Below are 7109 nucleotides of genomic sequence, written 5' to 3'. Positions count from 1 at the left end.
ATTGAAGATTGAGCTCGGAGTTTCGAAGACTCGAGGACTTGAAGATTCAGATCTGATTCTCGGCGAACGTCCACGTCACAAAAGGCAGGATTTCGAGAGAGGTAAAGATCAGATCTGAGATCTACACGAAATCACACTCCGGATCAAAGCTTGGCCTTTGATCCCGAGAATTAAAGGCTACTATTTCCTTGGCGAAATAGTACCCTCGGCTATTATTTCCTTTGCGAAATAATACCCGTCGAATCGTGTAGATCTGACCAGATCTAGATCGCGCGGTGGTCCACGGATTAACCCCGGCGTCGGTAAAGAACCCACAAAAGCGAGCGACCGCAAAACAGGAGCTCGTGATTCGTTCGACAAACAAGGATAAAAAGTTGTAATCTTTTTTTTATTTTCTTTGATTTTCATTGTAACCGGATCTTATAAAAAGACCGGATCTTTGTAACTCAAAAAGTTGTTATTTAAGATGGCAATGGAATCAATTACAAAGAAAGACACGATTTTTCCCGCGAACAAGTTGCAAGTGCTATCCGAAGAGATGGAATTTAGATCTCTAGTAGTAATACGGCTTCGCATCCGTATACCAAGGAGTATGGTGTTGCACCCATCGGCGTACGAATTGTTGTGCGATAAGCCCACAAGCTTTGACCCAACTTCTCATTCCAATCTCTTTTGTTTGTTGAGACCTTCTTAGTAAGAATTTTGACAATGGTCTTATTGAAAGCTTCGTCTTGCCCATTGGCAGCAGGGTTGTAAGCAGTTGAGGCCAAATTCCTAATTCTGAATTTGTCGCAGAATCAAGTGAAGGCTTATTAGCTAACGAACTGCGGCCCATTGTCGTGGAAGATACGATGCGGAACACCATATCTGTATATAATATGGTGTTTTATGAATTTAACCACATCACTTGTTTTGACTTCTCTTAATGGAATTGCTTTGGCCCATTTGGAAAAATAGTCAGTTATCGCTAAAATGAAGCGATGTTCCTTGGAAGAGGGAGGGGATATCGGGCCAACAATGTTCATACCCCACATCTTGAATGGCCATGAAGCGGCTGATGGATGAGATGTTCGGGTGGCTAATGCATATAATTAGCATGTATCGGGCAGGTATGACATCGTTTAGTATAAGCAACAGTGTCCCTAACCATATTTGGTCAATAGTATCCCAATCTACGAAGTCAGTCCTACAACTTAGGGCCGGGTTGATGAGCTCCACAGATGCCATCATGCGCCTCCTTAAGAGCTTCTTCTGCTTCTTTGCTTGACAAGCAGCGAAGCAATAGTCCGTCATATGACCTTCAATATAAAGTCTGATATTGGGAATTGTAGTAGAATCTAGGCGCTCGCCTGTGAACAGGTTCTCTTTCTTTGATGTCTTCAAGCAATAAGCCATATAAGATAAAATCAATGATTGGGAATCGCCAATCTCTAGGTTCGAGCGTAGTGGGCTCTTCCTCAACCGCGTTAATTTGCAATGCATACTTCGACCGGAATAATTGTCTGCTTGTCACCGCAATTTGTCGGGAGGCTCTTTCAGGTAGGGCTAATGTAGCTGTAAGAGATGCTAATGCGTCGGTATAGGTATTCTTGAGACGGGGTATATAGTCAATGTAGAAGCCCTCAAAGGAGCTGGCCAATGCAATGGCTACGGTATGATAGGGAATGAGGTCGTCATTCCTAACTTCATATTCTCCTTTTACCTGATTGACGATGAGTTGTGAATCACCATACGCTTCTAGATGCTTCACCCCCAGCTGTTTGGCAATGTTAAGGTCGATTAACAAAGCATTGTATTCGACTACATTATTGGAACGGGGTTCTTTTAAGGAAACAGCTCGAGGTAACACATGATTTTGTGGGGGAAATGAAGACTACCCCCACTCTGGAAACAACTAGACCAGTAGAGCTTGCTCATACTCTACCATCGAAGTATAATTGTCATACATGTTCTTTCGATACGATATTGGCTTCATACGTCTCATCAGGTATATCCTGGTACAATTTGACCTTCCCGTCCAATGGGTGATTGACCATAAGATCGCAAATAGCTTGACCCTTCATTGCCTTTTGAGGTTTAAAGTGAATGTCATACTGGGATAGCAACAACGCCCACCTTGCAAGTTGCCAATTCAATGTACCAGGTTGTGTCATGAACACCCGTATAGGATTGATCTCAGAAATGACATGTATGGTTTGTCCAACCAAGTAACGTCTCATCTTTTGGACTGTGAAGACCAGAGCTAAGCATTCCTTTTTAATAGGAGGATAGCGAGGTTCAACTCCTAATAAAGTCCTACTGAGATAGTATATGGCATGTTCATGGCCGTTATCATCATCTTGTGCTAAGAGTCTTGCTAAGGCGTGCTCTGTAGCTCGAATGTATATCAGGAATGGTCTATCTGACTTTGGTGCAACCAACACATGTGGACTGGAGAGACATTACTTGATCTTTTAAATGCTTTCTGACAAGCCTCATCCCATACAAAAGATACCCCTTTCTTCAAGAGTCTTGAGAATGGTTGGAACTTTCTTGATAGATTAGAGATGAACCTTCGAATGTACGCCAAGCACCCCTGTAGACTACGAAGTTCCTTCAGGTTCTTTGGAGGCGAAAACTCTTGAATAGCTTTGACTTTAGCTGGGTCAAGGAAAATTCCATTAGCTGTGACTACGAACCCAAGGAATTTACTGTTGGCCATTCCTAGGAATGATTTGGTTGAGTTTATTTTCAATTGGTGTGTCCGCATGAGCTCGAACATTGTTTTCAAGTCATGCAAATGATCTCCCTTGGCATGACTTTTGACAACTAGGTCATCAACATAACATTCCACCATCTTCCTTAAATGCTCTCAAAAAAATACTGGTCATGGTACACTGATACGTAGTGTCTACGTTCTTCAAACCGAAAGGTATTACTGTGTAACAGTGTATCCCTGAAGGTGTTCTGAAAGAAGTATGCTTATCATCATCAGGGTACATTTTAATTTGGTTGTACCCTGAGAATCCATTCATAAAGGACATCCTTTCAAACCCACACGTATTATCAATGATGACATTACTGATAGGTAAAGAAAAATCATCCTTTGGACAAGTCAAATCTAAATCTCGGAAGCCAATGCATACTCGCATCTTCCCTTTCTTTTTCAGAACAAAAACAATATTAGCTACCCAATCAGGATGTTGTTCCTCGCGAATAAATCCTAACTCAATAAGCTTTTTGACTTCGATTTCAATTGCCTCCATGATCTGGGGCCAAAATCTCCGTTGCTGTTGCTTAACAGGCTTAGCATCTGGTTTGATGTTGAGGTGATGCATGGCCAGCTGAGGGTCAAGACCCGACATGTCTTCATAATTCCAAACGAAGACGTCGATATATTCACGAACAAGAGTGACGAGATTCTCCTTCTCCTCAGGTGATAGGCTATCATTTATGAATATGGGTTTCGGGTTGGACTCGTCTCCCATGTTCACTTGAATGATTTTGTCATCAGTAGGAGGTTCACGTTGTTCAAAATGATTTTCCTATTGCATGCCAAGTTGTCTACTCAATGGATCTTCAAACAAGGGTAATTGATCATCCTATTGAGTCTCAATTGGCTGAGCTGAAGTCATGTTGATTATGAGCTCTTTGAATATGGCACTAGTGTTAACATCTGAATCCCAACAGGTCGATTCAGATGAAGAACTAGTGAGGCTTCCTTCCGACTCCTCCGTTGTCTCAAAACACCATATTAACGATGGGGATTCGTATTCCAAACCCCTACGAGTTTGTGATAATAATCGTCAGGTTTCCCTTCCGGAACATAGGCAAACTTGATAGGTGTCTTCCGTCCTTTGTTGAAATTTAAACCTTCCTTGTGGGTGAAGTCGTATCCCATTTTCCTCATAAGGTATCGCGCTGTTGGCGCAAAGTACGAGAATTGAGGACCTCTTACTTCTTTTTCAGCTTCTTCGTAAAGAGTTTGCATTGGACCATCAGTTTTGCCTAAAGATGATGTTTTTTGACCATTATTCTTGGTTGGTACTATAAAAACTACTTGTGAAGAATCGACCTACCGTCGACTTGTCACGAAGGATGATCGAATTAGCATGTGCAAAATGGATTCAACATACAGTCACGAAAGAGGATCTGATATTACTTTAGTACTACCACTTGGCATATCAAAGTTATATTCAACACATGGTAAGTAAGCTAAAGCATCATTGTTATTGAAGATAACTTCTCTGTCATTAGCGTCATTTACATTCAGACTTTCAATACCAATTACGACGGGTTCAATGTCATTGAAAAGAAGACACTGTTCGTACTCAGACTCATTATCGGCCTCATTGCCGCTCTCAAGGTCCTCAACAGTGGTCCATCAATTGGCTCACCATCAAGGGAGTGGATGGAATCTGTAAAATAAGTCTCCACCCCCTTGAAAGGTTGCTTTTCTGTGACCACTATTCAGACTTCACCACTCTCATCTACATATTTCATATTATGGATCCATGACCGACCCAGTAACAAATAGTAAGACATCTCTACATCAATGGCATAGCAGGTGACATTTGTCCTCAAGTCACCCATTTGGCATTTGAGTTTAATCTTGCCTAGGGGACGAGTGTTGGAAGCATTGAAGCCATAAATGGTGGTTCCCGTTGTTGACAATCAATGCAATAGGACTCCAAGATGGTGAATGAGCCTCAAAGGTATAATGCTCAAAGCAGAACCAGGGTCGACCTGAATTCGATCTACCCGAATAGAACTGATATACCCTATGAAGTATAAGGGTCTATCTTGCTTCAGATTTCTCACATGCATATCCTCCAAAGAAAAGGTAATGCATGGCATCCGTCCTCGAAAGATCTGATGACATTGAGGACATGCGTCCAATGTTTCCTCTATCGGGTTCGGTGGAAGGTGAGCAAGGAAGGTCTCATTATCCGCCAATGCTTCATGGAGGGCTTCTCTTGTCGATCGCGATAAGCGTAAGAGCTCAAACAAGGTAATCCTTGCTGGGATGTTACCTAATTAAGCTAACACATCAAACTAAAAAAGACCCTTCGACCTCTCCAGAACATCCTTCCTGAGTACCTTATTGTAACGAAGTTCCTTCCCCTTAGGATCATGGGTGGACCCTGGTGCTTTATCTGCTGCCTCCTTCTCCGGTCTTGGCGTGGCTATTGCTGCTTTAGGATACTACTTCAAATACTCCTTTCCTTCATGAGTTCCTGATGTCTGCACCAGTTGTGTGGCAAATGCTGGCTGTTCTTCTTCAGAACTGCTAAGGTACGTAGTTTTAACTTCCTCATCAGGAATGATGGACACAACATTATAGGATTTTCACCTGGATTTGAACTTCTTTAGGCATGCTGAAGTCTATTACCCATCTACTAGTAGATCAGGGTGAACCTACATGACTTCCCCTTCGGGAGTGGTATAAGGAACCATACCCTTCTCCTTCTACTGATGAGGATCGAAGTTCATAAACCTGGTCTCTGCTTGAGGAATTGGCTTCACACTATCCTGAACTTAAACTTCTGCGAAGTCTCTAAACTGCAACAAGACCATATTCGCCGACACCTTCTTCTAATCCTCATGAAGGGTCATAACACCTGCATCCAACAAAACTCGAATTTTATCTTTCAAAATATAACATGCTTTGGTCGAGTGGTGCACCATCCTGTGGTACATGTAGTAGCTGGGATCATCGGCCCTCGTGACTTCTTCAAGTCACCTCAAATCGGGGAGCTTAATTTTGTTTGTCTTTATCAAAGACTTGAGGATCAGGACGATGTTCTCATCTTTGAAATCATATTTCTTCTGAAAACGATTATCAGAAGAATTGACTTTTTGCTTTATAAAGGATTTAGGAGAAGGGTTGGTATCTACCGCCAAAGTGTCTTTCCCCTTTGATTGCTTTTGAGGGTTAAAGTTGCTTTTATTCCCTCCCTTTTTAGGATGAGACTCTTGAGGTTCTTCTGCCTCTATCCACTTGAGCATGTTCTCGACCTGCTCTCCCTACCACACCAAATCTTTCCATGAACGAGCTTTAACTGCGCCCATCTTGGACAATATGTTAATGGAAAGGTTGTTGCGGTACATCTTCACAAGGATAGCTTCAGAGACTTGATCGCGTGAACGTAACGATCAATTTTTAAATCTTTTGACAAAGTCGCTGATAGACTCTGTCTTCTTCTGCTTTTCGACCAATAGTGTAGCCATAGACACATCAATGTCATCATTAAAGAATCAAGCTAGGAAGAGCTTCTCCAAATCTCTCTAACTTTTGATTGACCCGAGCTCTAGTCAGAATGGGATCATTACCCACTATGTGTCCAGTCTGTGCCTAGAAATAATATATGTGTTGGGTTGGAGAACCCTTACCATCAAATTATACCAAATTGAGTGGCTTGAACTTCGGAGGATACGGGACGGTATCACACTCAGCTAGATAAGGTCTAGCTACCCCAGGTCCTTGAAGTTCCTTGGAGCTTCAGTGCGTCAAGTTGCTTCTGGAAATCATCCAATTTTTTGTCTCGTACTTTCGTACGAGGATTAGATTCAGCTTCAGATGATTCGGAATGAATATGTAGAATCCTTTCCTCCTTATCTTCTTCATCATTGCCATCTTGATGTTGACGGTTGTTTTCTCCCTCGGCGTGTGAAGGTCACCTAGGCCATGATCTCTAGGCTTGGGGATGGACCTTTTTCTTTTTCTTTTCTTTCTCCCCAAGGGGTTTCTATACCATTGCTTTTAATTGTCTAATAGACTCCTATTGTTGACGGATGGTTGATTGTTGCTCTTCCATCTACCTCGCCATGTCTTCCTCACTCCCAGCCATGTAAGCACTTGCTTGTTCACTTTGATCAGTATTAGAAGATTGAGAGGTTGCAATAGCTGAGTTCTCAGACTCCTCATTAGCCTCATCTGTGATGCCTGTTAATCGTCGGTAATCAAATAGGATCACCACACCAGTACGAGTACGAGTGTGCTGATATACTCCCTATCCTTCGACAAGCATTTCACCTAACCCTTGAGAGTACTCAGGATCAGAAGATTTAGAAGAATCAGCCAAGGCTTTTCTCTTGCCCTTGCTGACCATGTTAATCATCACTTCAAT

The sequence above is a fragment of the Asparagus officinalis genome, chromosome 3 (genome assembly GCF_001876935.1).
Source record: "Asparagus officinalis chromosome 3, Aspof.V1, whole genome shotgun sequence".
Classification (NCBI taxonomy): domain Eukaryota; kingdom Viridiplantae; phylum Streptophyta; class Magnoliopsida; order Asparagales; family Asparagaceae; genus Asparagus; species Asparagus officinalis.
This window is presented reverse-complemented; position numbering follows the sequence as displayed.